At 43.2% G+C, this 17,085-nt stretch overlaps 1 protein-coding gene across 2 annotated transcripts in view; it reads left to right on the top strand.

Moving 5' to 3' along the window:
• Positions 1 to 17,085, top strand: part of PKN2 (protein kinase N2) — a 71,281-nt gene that overhangs the window by 10,772 nt on the left and 43,424 nt on the right. The window lies entirely within an intron of this gene.

Genomic DNA, 17,085 nt, shown 5'->3' with positions numbered 1-17,085 from the left:
TAGATAATGTGAGAACAGAAAATCATAGAGAATGAGTTATGACATATTTCCAACCCCCACCCCATCCTTTCTTTAGTTAACAGGTTAGTGATTGAGGAATTGTAAGATTGTATTAATTTGCAGAAAGATCTAATGGTACAATTTCAGTTACAATTCATATTGAGTTATACCTAGAGCTGCTGATTGTGATCTGTTATAATTGATGGTCATATTTTTCTGAAATATTCAACCAAGTAGGTAATTTAATACAGGTACTCATCACATAATGACCATAATTGGGATTGGCAACTCCATTCTTAAGTAAGACATCATAATGACTGCAACAAATTTATAACCACACTTCTGCCATCATCCTTCCTTTGGTTTCAAATACTAACTCACAATATTTGCTGGGATAGTTCACAGTTTATTCAAGGTCAAAGAGATAACAAAACAATGCAAGCCAAAACAGAGTCTTTGACAGACACTTGCTTGAATAATTAGCTTTTTAACAAGAATTTGCAGAAGAATAGTCCAAAATCAGTCCAAGGTTCCAAGAGTTGGATCAGATTTTTCAGCCAGTTCATAGATCAGAATTTTACAGGCAGAATCTACCCAAATTATCACACGTCCACCAGAGAACATACAGTTGTTTTAAGCAAAGGAATTTGGGATAAGGCTGTCTTTTAAATCAGGCTGCGGCCAGCTGTTGCTGATCAAGAGACTTCTTCCCTTGCTTGGCAAAAAGCCTTGGCAAAAAATAGAGAAGTCTCGTCTCTGTTCTTCTATCTACTGGCTGGGTATGGGGGCTGGGAGACCTTACATCATTCTCATCTGACACTCTGGCTGTCCAGGTGATGCCTGTTTTTGATCAGCCTTGTGTGATTTTTGGCTTTGTGTTTCCTGAGCCTGATTTTCTACAAGTTCTGCTGGAGTATCTTCTTCAAGCTCAGAGTCAGCATCTAAGTTTTGGCCCATGTCAGTTACAGTATTAAGCAAATCAACTATGGCAGGGGTGTCAAACTAGCGTCCCGCGGGCCAAATGCATCACATGCTGGCCACGCCCACCCCCATTTTATCAAAGGGGGGGAAAAGTCACAATACGTAATGTGATGTGAGGCTGCAAGTTTGACACCCCTGACCTATGGTCATTAAGTGAAACTTCACACAACCACAACTTGCAATTTTACTGCTGGCTGCTCCATTGACTGTACTTGTCAGAAGCCATATGTGAGGCACTCAAATGGTGATTACATAATAGTGGGATGCTGTGAAGATTGGAACAGCCCAAGTCTTGTCCTCATGTCCACGAGGACACTGCAAATTTACTGCAAACATAAAGGACTGGTCGTAAAGTACCTTTTTCAGAGCTGTCATAACTTAGAACAGTCGCTAAACAGAGCAGTTGTTAAGGGAGGACTACCTATACCAACCTCTACTGGTAATGTTAGTACTAGTAGTACTGATAGTAACAACTATTTGTTACTATTTTATTTATTTTAGGAAATTTATATTGCCGCCTATTCGCACATGGCAACTCAAGGCGGCTTACAGGAAAATAAAAAACTCATATATAAAACAATAAAACTAATAAAAGGGAATAATCACATAACAAATTAATAAAATAATATAACCCCCCACCCCAGCGACAACATATCACATGAGACATATAATGGACTCCATCCCGCTCTGCGTTCCCCAGGGCCAATGGCAGAACCAGGTCTTCCGTGCCTTCTGGAAGAATGTTAGAGTGGGGGCCATTCTAATCTCTAGGAGAATAATGTTCCAGAGAGAGGGAGCCACCAGAGAGATGGCTGTTCTTCTGGGTTCCACCAGGTATATGTCCCTAAGGGATGGGACCTGCAACATTTCTTGTCTCCCTGCTCTGGTGGGTCGGGTAGATGTAACCAGCAAGAGACAATCCCTCAGATAACCTGGTCCCAAGCCATGAAAGACTTTAAAGATGACAACCAGTACCTTGAATTACTATCAACTTCTAACAATATTTGTATCATCTCACAACTCTTGAAAGTTACAATATTTCAATTAAAACAGTTAAAATCCAATTAAAATCCAAAAATAAAATGAAAATGAGAGAGAAAAATAATGACACACTAGGAGTAAAGACTCTCGGGGGTGGGGGAGCTTAACTTTTGAAAACTTCCTGAAAACTATCGGTGTGTGCTAATCTAATCTCATTAAGGGGACAGTTGCTCAGTAAGGGAACATTGGCACTGCTTCTTTGTAGCAGTATCTTCTCCATAGTGTAGAAATGGGAGGTGCCAGTCTGGGTATTCCCTTGCTCTAGCTCTATGTCCTGAGCTGAAAATTCTGAAGATCCGCCTCCCTGGTGACGTCTCTTCAGTTTTTTTTCAGCTCAGCACAGCTCATGGTTGCAAGTTTTAGCTCCTGAGCTTTGAGCCAGAGAAAAATAGTTAATTTTCCCTGGATTTCCTAGTTTTTCTTTCTTTTCTTTATTTCTTTATTTCTTTCTTGCTGGTATTGGAAAGTTGCTGCTGTTACCGGCTCAGCTTGGGTCTGGATTTACAGGTACTGGTCTAAGGGGAGCTCTCCGGTACCTGGATTGAGCATGGGGGGGCGGCTGCTGTCCTCCCCCCACTCTTCCCTTTACGCTGGGCAGCGGTGAGGGGCTAGCCGGCTGGCTTTCGCCCCGGTCCCTTCTGATCCACCCCTGGAGCCTCTAGGGCGTGCAAAACAGCCACGGGAGCCGCGCGCGCCATTTTGCCTTGCCGCGGCGTCCCTTTGATCACCGCTCGTCAGCTGTGCAGCGGAGCGGCGTTTTTTTTGCCTTTTTCGTTGTTTGGAGACTGGCTGTAGCCCCACCAGCCTGGATTTGGCTGGTGGGTTCAGAAAAGGCGATGGCTGTGGGGTGTTGGCCTGGAGCCAGGGCCATGCTATAACGTTGATTGTGATGGCGGACTGTAAGTCGCGGCGGCCTTCGTCCCCGCGCATTTTGGGCGCGAACTGGCTCAGGCGGCCTTGCTCCCCTGGCAGCCTTTGGGCACAATGCTGCAGTTTTCCTTGGAGAAGCAGAGGAGAGAGTGAATTTTTTTGAACAGAGTAATTCTATCTGCGGGTTTGCTGGCCGGCCTGACCTGATACTGCTTCTGATCTTAAGAGAGGGCCTTTATTTAAACTGCATCAGTTGATGAGCGGCCATTTTGAGACCCGGGAGCCATTTTGTTTTTCAATTCAAGGCCTGTATAAGTTATTTTTTAATTTATTTCTCTCTCTTTTGTTATTTATTTGCAGAGTCTTTGGATTTTGGTTTTCTCTGTGTTGCCAACTGACTTTATATCATGGAGGATGCTGACAGGCAATCATCCTTCTCTGCTGAGGGCTCCTGGTCTCCTCCACCTGGCAAGGGCAGGGCTTCTAGGCCTCGAACTGCCAGCATTGCTGCAGCAAATAAAATTAGGGCCAAGGCTAGATCTCGCCCCGGGCGTTCCAAGGCTGAGGAAAGGACAGCTCAAGTTAGACAACGTGCCTTGGACAGAGAATTTGCAAGGGCTGCTGCCATTAATATGGCTGCTGACACCTCTCAAGCCTCTGCGCCTGTACTTCAGACATCAGTTCAGACTGGGGAAGATTCTGTCCCTCAGACTGTCCATTCTCCCACTTTGGCTGGGCCGTCCAGGGCATGGTCTCCAGAGATGCAGGTCGAGCTCCATCAGCGTCCAGGGCCTTCTGGGACCAACAAACGTCCTGAGGCCACCTATACCCCCACTGCGGCTGGCCTTCGTCAGGATGAAGGGGGGGAGACAGATGTGCAGAATTCCATGAAGTCCTGGGTGGAGCAGGCAATTAGGCAGGGCATAGCAGAGGGGATGCAACTTCAGTCACAGATGTTTGCCCAAATGTATGCCCTTAGACCTGAGGTGGAGCCCCAGGGCTTCGTTGCCCCTTCTGAGGATTATCATTGCCAAGTTTCCCCTTCTCCTTCTGAGTTAGTTGACTCTGCAGAAGACTGTCTGGAGGAAGGAGAGATTTCGGATGGGGATCAGATGCAGCCACCTAGGCCCGCCTTCAAGGGCTTATTTAACCCCGCTCTTTTGAAACCACTTCTGACAAAGGCCAGGGCCACTGCTCGATTGGGCCCTGACCCAGCACTCTCTGGTACCTCGGGTACGGGAGAACAGGATGATTATCTTTTTACAGAGCAGGCAGTGGAGGCAGATACTACTCCTATTCCGGGAATGTTTCTGGACATGATCCGTAGACAGTGGGCGGCCCCCTCTCTCCCATCCAGGGCATCAGGGCTGGACAATCAGTTGTTTACGGTGGATGCGGACATGCTTGCCTTGTTGGAAGTTCCTAAGGTGGACGCTCCGGTGGCGGCTCTCACGTCTTCTTCTGTTTTACCACCTGATGCAGAGGATGCTCTAAAGGCTGAAGATAGGCGAGAGGAGACGGCACTTCGTCGCGCGCACCAGGCGGATGCCTGGGCTGTACGAGCTTCTTCGGCGGCATCTTTTCTCACCAGAGTGTCGGTCAGATGGCTCCGCCAGCTTCAAGACCATCTGGCACCAGATGATGTTCGGGCCCACCAAGACCTTTCTAAGATTTTGGCTGCAGCCGAATACACGGCGGATGCTACCTTGGCTGCTGCCAGGTTCTCTGCCAGGGCCACGGCTTCATCAGTCACTGCTAGGCGTATGCTCTGGCTACGTCATTGGCGAATGGACGGGAAGAACAAGTGGAAGTTGGCTTCCGCTCCCTTTGAAGGGGGGTTTCTTTTTGGGCAGGCCTTAGATCCCCTACTCATCGAGACCAGGGATAAGAGGAAGGTCCTCCCATCCCAGAGTAGACGAACGGACTTCCGTTCATCCCCTTACTATAGGCGGCCCTCCTTCCGCCAGGGGGGAGCCGGGCCAAGCTTCCCCCGTCAGCAACGGCCGTTTCATTTCTCCAGATCTAGTTATCAGGCAGATAGGTCAGCCTTTTCCCGGGGTCGACATCAGTCATCCAACAAGCCCTTCAGGGGCTCCGGTGGCAGAGGGGCCAGGAGATCTAAGTGACTATCCGTCGCTGGACCCTCTTGGGGGCAGGCTCGGCCTGTTTGCGGACCGCTGGGACGACCTAACTACAGACAATTGGGTGAGGGAGACAGTAAGAGCAGGGCTCTCCCTCGAATTCCTTTCACCCCCTCCGAGGCGTTTCCTCCACTGCCCCGTTTCTGGAGACCCATTCAGGCGGGTACTCATGGAATCGGCTATCCAGCATTTACTGGATATCAGGGCCATTCAGCCGGTTCCACTGGGACAGTGGGGGCGCGGGTTCTATTCCATCCTCTTTGTCATCCCAAAGGCCTCGGGAGGGTGGAGGGCAATTCTAAATTTGAAAGACCTCAACAAGTTTATCGTCTACAAGAGGTTCAAAATGCACTCCCTGCATTCCATTTTAGCCGGAATCAGGGAGGGAGACTTCCTAGCCTCCATAGATTTGACCGAAGCCTACCTCCACATACCAATTCGACCGGAGCATCGTCTATACCTGAGGTTTTGCTATTCAGGCCGTCACTACCAATATCTTGCCCTGCCGTTCGGGCTGGCTTCCGCCCCCCGGACGTTTACCAAGATTCTCTCTGTTTTGGCGGCATATCTCAGGTCTCTTCCTATCAGAATTCAATGTTACCTCGACGATCTGCTCATTCAAGGGTCTTCCCAGCGGCGAGTGGAACAGGACTTGACCACGACAATTCAGGTATTGAGGGACCACGGGTTTTCGGTGAATCTGGCGAAGTGTCATCTCATACCTTCTACAAGGTTAGTTCATCTGGGGGCCCTGATAGACACACTAGCGGGGCAGGTCTTCCTGTCCCCGGACAGACAGGACAGTATCAGGGCGCTGATCCAGTCTCTTCGGGAGTCTCGGACAGCTCAGATAGCCCAGCTATCCCAATTGTTGGGAAAGATGATATCCTGTATGAACATAGTTCCCTGGGCCAGGTTCCATGCGAGACCACTACAGTGGTTCTTGCTCCCCTTTCAGAAGGCAGGAACGAGCTCGTCCAAGGTCAGAGTTCAGGTTCCCCCGCAGGTCCTACGATCCCTGACCTGGTGGACGTCAGGGGCCATCCAGAAGGGGTGCTTCTTCAGGGATCCCCACAGGGTAATAGTAACATCGGATGCCAGCCTGATGGGCTGGGGGGGCCATTGCGGGTCTCAGGTGGCCCAGGGCCGCTGGTCCCACCAAGAACTATCCCATCAGATCAATTGGTTGGAGCTCCGGGCGGCCCGTCTGTCTCTTCAGACCTTTCTTCCGCAGGTGAGGGGGCAGCATGTGCTCCTTCTCACAGACAATACGACGACGAAAGCCCATATCAACAGACAAGGGGGGACTCGTTCCGGGCCTCTGATGCGAGAGGCGGAGACCCTTTGTCTTTGGGCAGAGACTCACCTTTTGTCCCTGACAGCGGACTACATCGCAGGGACGGACAACATAGAAGCCGACTGGCTGAGCCGAGCCATGATGGACCCCTCGGAGTGGAGGCTCCATCCCAACTTGTTTGCGGAGGTAGTCGACCGGTTCAGTCGCCCGGTAGTGGACCTCTTCGCCTCCCCAGCGAACACTCAACTTCCTCTTTTCTTCTCCCGTTTTCCTGCCCCGGGAGCGGCGGGGGTGGACGCTCTGCGGACCCCGTGGCCCAAGGGCCTCCTTTACGCTTTCCCTCCCCTACCCCTTATCCCAGCCGTCATTCGGAAGTTGCTGCTGGAGGGGGCGGAACTGGTGTTAGTGGCCCCTCATTGGCCCAGACGGCCTTGGTTCGCCGACCTGGTCGACCTGTCGGTCGCCCATCCCTGGCGGATCCCCCCGGACAGAGTCACGCTCAGCCAGGGCCCGGTTCTGCATCCGGACCCACAGAGACTGCAGTTAGCCGCTTGGAGGTTGAGCGGGGCCTCTTGAGGCGGGAGAACTTTCCGACCAGGGTCATCAGGACTATGCAGGCGGCCAGGCGACCCTCCACCACAAGAATTTATGAGGCAACGTGGAACAGGTTTGCTGGGTGGTGTGCCTCCAGACAGTTGAGCCTGACTTCGGCATCGGTGGTGGAGGTGCTGGAGTTCCTTCAGGACGGGTTGGACATGGGACTTTCCACTAACACACTACGACGACAGGTGGCTGCGTTAGGCACTGTCTTGACCTTTAGGAAGTGGGGCTCCCTCGCCAACCATCCGAGGGTGAAGATTTTTCTGCGGGGGGCGGCTAATTTAAAGCCGCCTCCTCTTCACCGTTACCCCACTTGGGACCTCGCTAAGGTTCTCCAGGCCTTAACAAAGGCACCTTTCGAACCTTTACGGGAGACTAGTCTCCGTCTCCTATCGTGTAAGGTAGCTTTCCTTGTGGCCGTCACGTCGGCCCGACGGATCTCTGAGTTGGCGGCTTTATCGGTGCGGAAAGACCTGTGCATTTTTCATCCCAACAGGGTGGTTCTGCGGCTGGACCCTGCCTTTCTTCCTAAGGTCAACTCCTTGTTCCACCGAGCTCAGGAGTTGGTCCTGCCTGACTTCTGCCCTCGGCCTAGGCACGCCTTGGAGCAGACCTGGCACACCCTGGATGTGAGGAGGGCCCTCCGCATTTACATTTTTAGAACCTCTTCTTTCCGAAAGACGGAGGCACTCTTTGTCTCGTTTCAGCCGTCGACTCTTGGCCACAGGGTGACCTCTTCCACGGTGGGACGCTGGCTTAGGACGTGCATTTCTTCTGCTTATGAGCTCCAGGCTCTACCTGTACCTCAGGGGATTACTGCCCACTCTACCCGCAGCGCTGCCACGACGGCGGCTTGGTCTACGCAGGCATCAGTGGAAGACATTTGTAGGGCGGCCACGTGGACTTCTCCCACTCCCTTCATCCGTCACTATAGACTTGACTCCTTCGCTTCGGCGGAAGCGGCCTTTGGGAGACGAGTACTGCAGCGGGTTCTTGAAGATCCGGGGTCGTCGGCCCAGGACAGCTCCCTCCCTTAGGGCTGGTCAGTCTTTGGTATATCCCAGACTGGCACCTCCCATTTCTACACTATGGAGAAGGGACGTTGGTCTTACCGTGATACGTTCCTTCTCGTAGTGTAAAATGGGAGGTGCCAGCCCCACCCTATCTGTGGCTGCCTGGGCCGGCTCCCCTGGTGGAGCTTGTTGTTTTTTATCTTTCAGACTGAATGTCATTTACCTGGACTGCGTACCATTCGCTTTGGCTTCGCTGGCAAAAACTGAAGAGACGTCACCAGGGAGGCGGATCTTCAGAATTTTCAGCTCAGGACATAGAGCTAGAGCAAGGGAATACCCAGACTGGCACCTCCCATTTTACACTACGAGAAGGAACGTATCACGGTAAGACCAACGTCCCTTCTATCTTCAGCTCTTCTAACATCCTAGTAATGTGAGATAGTAGGAGAGCCTCTCCCCAATCCTATATCCCCTATTATAGGGTACTGTTTTATTACAGGAAAAGATCCTAGCTGATAGATTTTTTTTTAATTAAAAATCTCTTTTAGGAAGCAAAAACATCTAAAAGAAGACATAGTGCCAGAGTTAAAAAATGTAACCATCCAAATAATTTAATTTTTGTTAGATTTTTCTCTGTATAGAAGTCTTCATTGAATTGCTTTATTTTGAAAACATACTCATAGAGCAGTATGGAGATAGCTTTGAAGAAAGTAAGTGGCAGCCATTATAAAAACATCAGCTTAGCCCAGAAAGACAAGAGAGGATGATGAAAATTGCCCTGGCTTGACTCTGGTTAATTTCTTAATTTTCAAAATTCAGAAGCCTATATCAATAAATTAGAGTACTAGCATTTTTTGTAATGCCTGTTTTTGACCTGATCTGCTTCAGAAGGCTTATAGTACACCCAGGGGTGGGCTTCAAAAATTTTAGCAAGGGGTTCTCTGCCCGGTTGATGAGTGGGTGTGGCCTAGTCGGCCTCCTGCACCATGGCAGGGAGGGGGCGTTTTTGCCCTCCCTGGGCTCCAGAGGCTTTCCTCAAGCCTCCAGGAGGGTGAAAATTTCCTCTGGAGGCCGGAAACAGCCTGTTTCTGGCCTTCCCGAACTTCCTGTAGGCCCATTTATTGCCCTCCCCAAGCCTCCCTGCGTGCCCTGCACTTACCTGCATCCAAAACAGGCCGCGTGGGGACTCCTGGGAGGGGAGGGGCAGGGTGGGTGGGGACAGCCAGGAACAAGATTTGGGGGTTCTCTGAACTGCACAGAATTGTAGCTAGAGGTTTTCCCGAACCCCTGCAAACCCCCAGCAGCCCACCCCTGAGTATACCCTCCTCTTGTCTGGCAGTCTCAATCTTTCCTTAAATCAGAAATGAAATGGTCGCTAATTGGGAAGATCACTGGCTATTGCCATTCAATTCAGATAAAGTTCTATGGTATAGTGTCCTATGTTTGATTGTTCTGCATTTTTTAAATTTTATTTTTGCCGTCTCACCTGGTTAATAGCTTTTATTTAAAGGTTTTACAATAGCTTTTATTTAAAGAAATACATTCAAAGAAAAAAAAAGTACATGCAAGAAAGAAAAAGGAAAGGAAGAGACAAAGAAAATAAACAAAATATGTTTGTAAGTAAAATAAAGAAGTGGCTTCTGATCTTCCTGTTGGCAAACCTAATCAGTCCTCCCTTCTCTAGTCTATATGATAATTCCTTTATTATAGCCTATTCTTTCCAAACATCAAAACCATGTCACAAATTCATTTTCTTTTTTATACCATGTCCGTAAGAGGTTTCCACTTATTGATGATGTGACTTTAATTAGTTGAATAAAACCTTCCTACCCACTAGGATTGCTGCCTGAAACTGACTAGACCTTAATTGGTTTCATACTGAATGCTTTTATTGTCATGGGCAGGAAATTTGGTTAAAAAAATGCCTCAGAAAATGATATATATACATACTATACTATGATTCATGGTGTTTGTTAGACTGTTCAGAGTTTAAAATTCAAAGGGAAAAGGAAGTTTAGGAGTATACAGGTTCTCATATGACACCTGTCAGCAACTCCTTAAAGAAGCCGTATCTTCTTCTAGGCTTATGCACTGCAACATGATCTTCAAAAAAGATTAATTTGGGCTAAGAAATTATCAGCAGGTGCTACATATGTACCCACGCAGGGAAACACAGATTTCCCTTTGAATTCAAGTGTTGCACAACCTTATTATACAGTTTGTCCATTGAACATCTGAACTCTTGGAGCTTTATTATTTCTATACTTTATATGGGATCTGTGTAGTGGCATAAATTTCATTCTGAGTCATACATACTTCCCTTGCAAACTTGCTTAACTAGCTATACGACTTGTAATTAAGTCTTCCTCAGTATATACATTTGCTGCTTCTCCAGCTCAGTACAGTCCTTCTAGTTCAGACATTTCTGTAGATAACAAAGAAACAAAAAGAATTCTGTTATTAGGAATATATCTTTGTGATATAGATGTATATATTATGTTGTATTACATACTATTATATATTTGACAGAATAATAAGAGTTGGAAGGGACCTTTGAGGTCAAGGTGGCATTTAAATCTGAGATGAGAAAAAAAAATAGTTTCTGAGTCCCACTTATGCAACAATAGCAGAAATAGAATTACAGATGGATGCGGTGGCTCAGTGGCTAAGATGCTCAGCTTGTCGATCAGAAGGTCGGCAGCTCAGTGGTTCAAATCCCTAGTGCAATGTAATGGAATGAGCTCCCGTTACTTGTCCCAGCTTCTGAAAACCTAGCAGTTCAAAAGCACGTAAAAATGCAAGTAGAAAAATAGGAACTACTTTGGTGGGAAGGTAACAGCGCTCCATGTGCCTTTGGCATTTAGTTATGCCAGCCACATGACCATGGAGACGTCTTCAGACAGCGCTGGCTCTTCAGTTTAGAAACAGAGATGAGCACCGCCCCTAGAGCCAGAAACAACTAGCACGCGTGTGTAGGGGAACCTTTACCTTTACCTATCCTACCCTAGTTCTCCAGAAAATTTTGATTTAGAAAGTGTTCCTATTGAAATTAACCTAGTTTAAGAAGCCTTGTTAACAAGGAATGTGTTTTTTATATAAAAATCATTTTTGTTCCTTAAATTGCAATAGAATCTCAGTGTCTAATTTTATCCTGCCTTTATTATTTTTATAAATAATTCAAGGTGATAAACATATTTAATACTCTTTCCTTCTCTGAATTTATATGTGTGTCTAAATAAAAAATAAAATCTGCCATAATCTCTAGTAATTTCAAAATAATTGTTTTCATAATGTTTAGTATTACTATATGAATTGGACCATTGTATTCAAGGATGTTGTTCTTGATTAAATATTGTTGTTCGGAGTCTTTTTCAGGAGAAATAGTTCCACAATGTTTTTAATATACTGCATTTGTCATATTATATTATTTAGAGGAGACAAAAACCTTCTTAAAGGGCTTTCTTCTCAGAATTATCCATTGAGTTGGGGGAAGGTATCAAGTACAGGTGCCTCAATGATCAGTTCTGGATCCTTTACACTTCAGTATTTTGATGATTTGGATAAAGAACTGCAATTTATGCTCATCAAAATATAAACTTGAATGGTTATTGATACTTGACAAGGCAGCAATAAAAATTGATACTATTTTTGTAGTTTGGTAAAATAGGCTGAAAATAGCACATCAAATTTCAGAGACAAGTTCCAAATTCTTCACTTAGGAAATAAAAAAATCAAACATACAGTTACAGGATGGGTTATATCTGACTTGGTAATAGTACTTGCAGAAGAGTAATTGCACATTTAATATGAACCAGCAAGTGTCATGAGGCTTCAAAAAACAGTACAATTTTGAGCTACATCAACAACTTTTTTCCCAATAATGGAAGATAATTGTTCTTTTTTTTTTTTGTCAGCCCCCACCCCCTTCAAGAACTATGTTCAGTTCTGAGCACCCCATTTTAAGAAAGATTCTAACCAATTGGAACGGGTGCAAAGAATGACAATTCTAATCAGAGTATTAGAAACTAAGCCATATAAAAAGGATTGAAGGAGGTTTGAGAATGGATACCTGGAGTGGCACGATAGCACTATTCCAGCACTTGAATGGATGTTACCTAGGACAAGCTGACTTGTTTCTCTTGTTCTTAAATACAGATCATGGAATGGTGAATATAAACTTTAGAAATCCTGATTCTTACAAAATGTTAGGGAAAAAGCAATGAGAGGAGTTTGACAATGGTGCCAATTACCTTGATGGTGGGTTCCACCTCATTATATATGTTCAAGGTAGATAGCTATCTGGGATACTTTAATTTGTATTTCTCTACAAGGAAGGGAGTTCACTTCAATGGCCTAAATGGTGTTATTGTTATGATTATTCATGTTAAAGATGTATTGGTTGTTTTGAACTTTCTGGAAATCAGGTGCCTGAAGTAGGCAGCCTCTCTTCTCTTTCAGAGTTTCACAGCTGCATTGGACTATAAGAAACAGTGATGCTTCCTTGATTTCCACTTAATGTGAATTCACATAATCATAGGGAAGCACACTTTATCATTTTTAATATAAAAATATAAAAAGGAAAATGTATTTATTTTGAGCTTTAAACAAAACAGTCTCATTTGATACTTTCTGTACAATACATTTGGCGGAATAAAACTTAACTGCTCTAGCCAGGGAAAAAACATTGAGAATTTAGGATCAGTTGCCACTTTCTTGTTTTTCAGCCAGGACCACAAGTAAGGGTGAGGTAGTGTCTATAATGAGTTGCTATCTCTTATCATTGAAATCACAGAAAATCAGACAGCTGTCATTTCAGTTTTAATAAATAATTTACTTCAGCAATCTTTATATATATATAATCTCTTTCACTAATCTGACCTCCCATTTACTAAGCAATATAAGCAGATTTGATATGTATCTTCTTTTTGTAGCTGCTTACCAAGTGCAAGCCTAGCAAAATAATTTGTGTGATTCTCTGCTGATTTTTTTCCCTGCACATAGTATAATAGTGTTGCTAGCTGCTGGTACTTCTTAATTACATAGAGAATATTAACCTTACAACAATAAGATGTAGGCATCAGAATTTAACAACTCAAACCAATATTATACTAGTGGTACTATGTACACAACCTCAGTAGGATACACACTACCTACCTACAAAATGAAGCTTAATATAACATAATCCATCCACACCAATCTTAGCTTTCCTACAGCAAAGGGGTTTAAAAAAGTAATTTATCAGTTGGACTGGCAGGCATGCAGCTGTGTAGGGTCTACTTTTTTTCTGGCAACAACTGCTCCTTCTCAAAATTTTATATTACACATCTTAGCTAATCAGAACAGGAATATAACGGGGATCTGCTGCTATATAGACTAGGCTGTGAAAAAACCTGGATTGTCACAGAACACATCCAGTGGCACTGCTCAGAATGCTGAGAATACTCAAAATCATGTATATTTTTTTCCAGCTGGGGACAAAACATGCATTCTGAGTTGGAAACAAACTCTCAGAAAACATGTTGGCTTCAAACTTGGCATACATTAAATGATGATTGGAACATTATGAATCCCCATGGTTTAATATGCTGTGCAAACCAAACCATTTATAATTTACTCCAAACGAGGATAATTTTATTTTCCTTCTGCCTATTTAGTTTTCAGTGCATAGAGAAAAAAAGTGCTTGTCTTTTTCTCTCCAATATTTTATACATTTATTTCCCACTGCAGCCCTTGCCAACTCTGAATGGGTAACAATAAAATAAAACATTTTATACACATAAGCACATAAACAGCATATGAAATGTAGAAGAAAATGATTTGTTCTTAAAGGAAAATCTTAACCTTCTATTTTTCTCAGTATGCCAGTAAATCAGAGGTCTTCAAACTTGGCAGCTTTAAGACCTGTGGACTTCAACTCCCAGAATTCTCCAGCCAGCTATGGTGGAGAATTCTGGGAGTTGAAGTCCACAAGTCTTAAAGCTGCCAAGTTTGAAGACCTCTGCAGTAAGTGATCTGATCATGGTTGAGGCTCCGTGAGCTGAATGCAGCCTCCTGGTCAGAAGCCCCACAGCTCTGCTCTATATAAGTGACATCTCATTTCCCACTTGATCTGTTCTTTTCCAAACCACACGATCTAATCTTTACTAAACAGGACAAGTGGGTATAATATTTTATTACCCATACAAGTTTAACAATATTTGAAAAGTAAATTATTAATTTTGGGGTGGTGTTATATTTCTTAATAATCAGGCATCCACTTCTGATAGTAAGATATACTCAACAAATTTGAAATTGTTTGGTTTTATTATACAAAATTTTCCAAATATCATATTTGATGCTTATCTGGGTGACTCTAGCCTATTCTGATTGGAATGAGTGGAAGCTATTGCAGAATTTACTAAATTATTGGGAAGAAAGCTCAAATTTTCTTAAGATGCTCGTATTCAAAGTTCAATCCATTTAGGATCTACTTAAATGCACTTACTGATTTTGTACAAAATGGGGGTAAATATTTTATTTAGGAAGTTTGTTAATTTTTAAATCATTAGTCCAATATTCCCTCTTCCTTCTCTTTGTGGTTACTGGTTATTTAATTTTCTACTAATGCAAAACTGAACGTGGAAAAATTCATTTTCAAGATGTTCAGAAACTGAAGTAGTTAAAGAAAAATTAACTCACTAGTATTATTCTTGTTTATTAAATTAATATGCTGCTTTTCATTCATGAGCTTAAGATCAGTTAATATGTCCTTCCTCCTAATACTATGAAGTGAGGTGTACTGAGGCAGGGTGACTTACTAAAGTCAATCAATGGGCTTTCAGGCTGAGGATGGACTGAACATGGTCTAGTTCAGAGCCTTAGCCATATACCCTCTCAATCCAGATAGTAGAGACAGCAACAACCAAATATGGTTAAATCAGATGCTGAGGAGCTAGTCAGGAGTGTGGGTTTCCTCTCTTGGGTTTTACAATTGGCATGGGCAATCTCCAATTTTTTTCTCCCTCTTTTTGTTTCTTCTCTAGAGTTAGCTGAAAGCCAGAAAAGGGGAAATCCCCATCTTCAAAGCCAGCAGCAAGAAGGCTGGATCTAGTAATTTGGACATCAAGATAGTGTCAGTGAAGCTACTTGTAACATATATTCTGATTTATTCTATGAACTGAGATATATGGCATGTGAGATCAGGTGGCTCAGAAAAAAAATAAGTCCTTCAATAGACAGCAGCTGTTTCTTCTTCAGAAAATGATTTTTCTTTATTTTTATTTTTATTTTTTGTCCAGCCTTCTTCAGACTGAAAGGGATCTGCCATTTTCTTACTGGAAAACCAGCTGCTCTGAAAAGAGTTTCCCCTAGAATAAAGTGCCTTGTGGGAGATAACAGAGCTGGCAATCCTCTGGAATTGCAAGGGGGTGTAGCAGAATTGTGAGAAGAGAGTTTTGAGGCTTTTCGTTGGAATCAGCAGGAGGTCCAAGCCATTACACCTTCAGTATGAACAGTTCATCACACAAAACAACTTTTTCTTCAAAAAATTGCAACGGTGTCAGGGTAAAGTTAAAATGTTACATTAGATAAAATTTTACAAATAATGTAGTATTACAGACTACTTGATAGAAAATACCATGGCTTTTGAAAGAATATAACAGAAGAATAATGATTTCCTACTAAAATAGTTTCCTGTTTTCTCAGTCTTCTCCTTTCTCTTAAGCTATTTGCTATATTTATAATTTGTTTTATAATTTCTCATTCATTCTCACCATATCAAACCAGCTCAACAAATTCTTTCATGTGTCACTCCGCTTTGTATTCAGTGTCCATTAATTCAGTGCCCATTAATTTTTCATCCCATCTCTTCTTATTTTATCACATGTGTTCTTTTAAGTACTCCATTACCAAAATATTCAGCTTCTTTTTATATTTCACCTAACATTCCCAATTCACACTTCCATATTTTAAAAGGGCAGAAGCACACCCTTCCACACATTATGCTTCTTTCAACAAAGTTTCATCCCTCACAATAGTCCATACATTATCCATTAACTTTTTTTTTACATTGCATGTATGTTTAAAAATTTTGCATCTATTTCCCTGTATAAATAAATATTCTACCAAGGGGCACAAATAGCTCTTCTTTTTCATCATTTATGTATAATTTTCCAGTATTTACTCAGTTTTCCCTGTGAAACTCAATTACCATTCCCTTTGATAACATTAATTTAAATGCTCAGATCTGTACTCCAATCCAAGCACCATATAATCTATATAATATTTGCTAGAATTATTTAGGGTTGTCAGCTTAACAACATGAGATCATTTGTATACAAAAGTATATATGTATTTAAATCCCAACCAACACCCATTAAACAGCAGCAGAAGCATTCCTTATGCATTTTTCCATAAATACATTAAACTCTCAAGGGGATATTATACATCCTTATCTTGCTGCCTGTTGAATCATTCTCTAAGCATTTCATTTATTCTTACACAATTCTGGCACTGCATCATATACACTTATATTCAGCACGTAACCTTCATAGTCTTGCAGACAATTCTGTAATTCAAACTCTATGTTATCATATACTTTTTCAATATCAACAAATGGTAAAACATCCTGCTATATAAAACATGTACAGTAATGGTTCAAGTGACATATTACTATTAAGTAGACCAGTGAGTAACCTATAATAGAACAAGATTATATATCTGCGTGTTTTTCCTAATCAGATTTGATCTCATTACCTACCAGCTTCTAAAGTGGTTTATTTTTATTTAGGATTTGGACTTCAGTTCTTAGTTTAATTATCTGTTTTGACAGGAAGTGTTTTGAACATTGTGGAAAATCAGTATTAAATGGACCAATGGATAATTGACATCTGAAAAATATGGCAAGTTTCACCAATGTCTTACAATCATTCTACTGCATATTTATTATCTGTGAGTGCCTATATGTGTTCACACAGTTAGAAGGAAGGTGAAAGGATGAATTGTCTAGAAAAGAACGATGGTTTTTCTCTTTGTAGGGGTGATATATAAATGAGATAACACTATAGGTAAACATAATTATATATGATTGAGGTTATTTAGAAATAGAGACCAAATATCTTTGGTTAGTCCATGTATATGTGACTTACTAGACATAGATACTGAA

The sequence above is a fragment of the Pituophis catenifer genome, unplaced genomic scaffold, assembly GCF_029215685.1.
Source record: "Pituophis catenifer annectens isolate HBS135680 unplaced genomic scaffold, rPitCat1.0.hap2 SCAF_3, whole genome shotgun sequence".
Classification (NCBI taxonomy): domain Eukaryota; kingdom Metazoa; phylum Chordata; class Lepidosauria; order Squamata; family Colubridae; genus Pituophis; species Pituophis catenifer.
The sequence above is the reverse complement of the archived record's forward strand: the minus strand, read 5'-3'. Positions and strand labels throughout refer to the sequence as shown.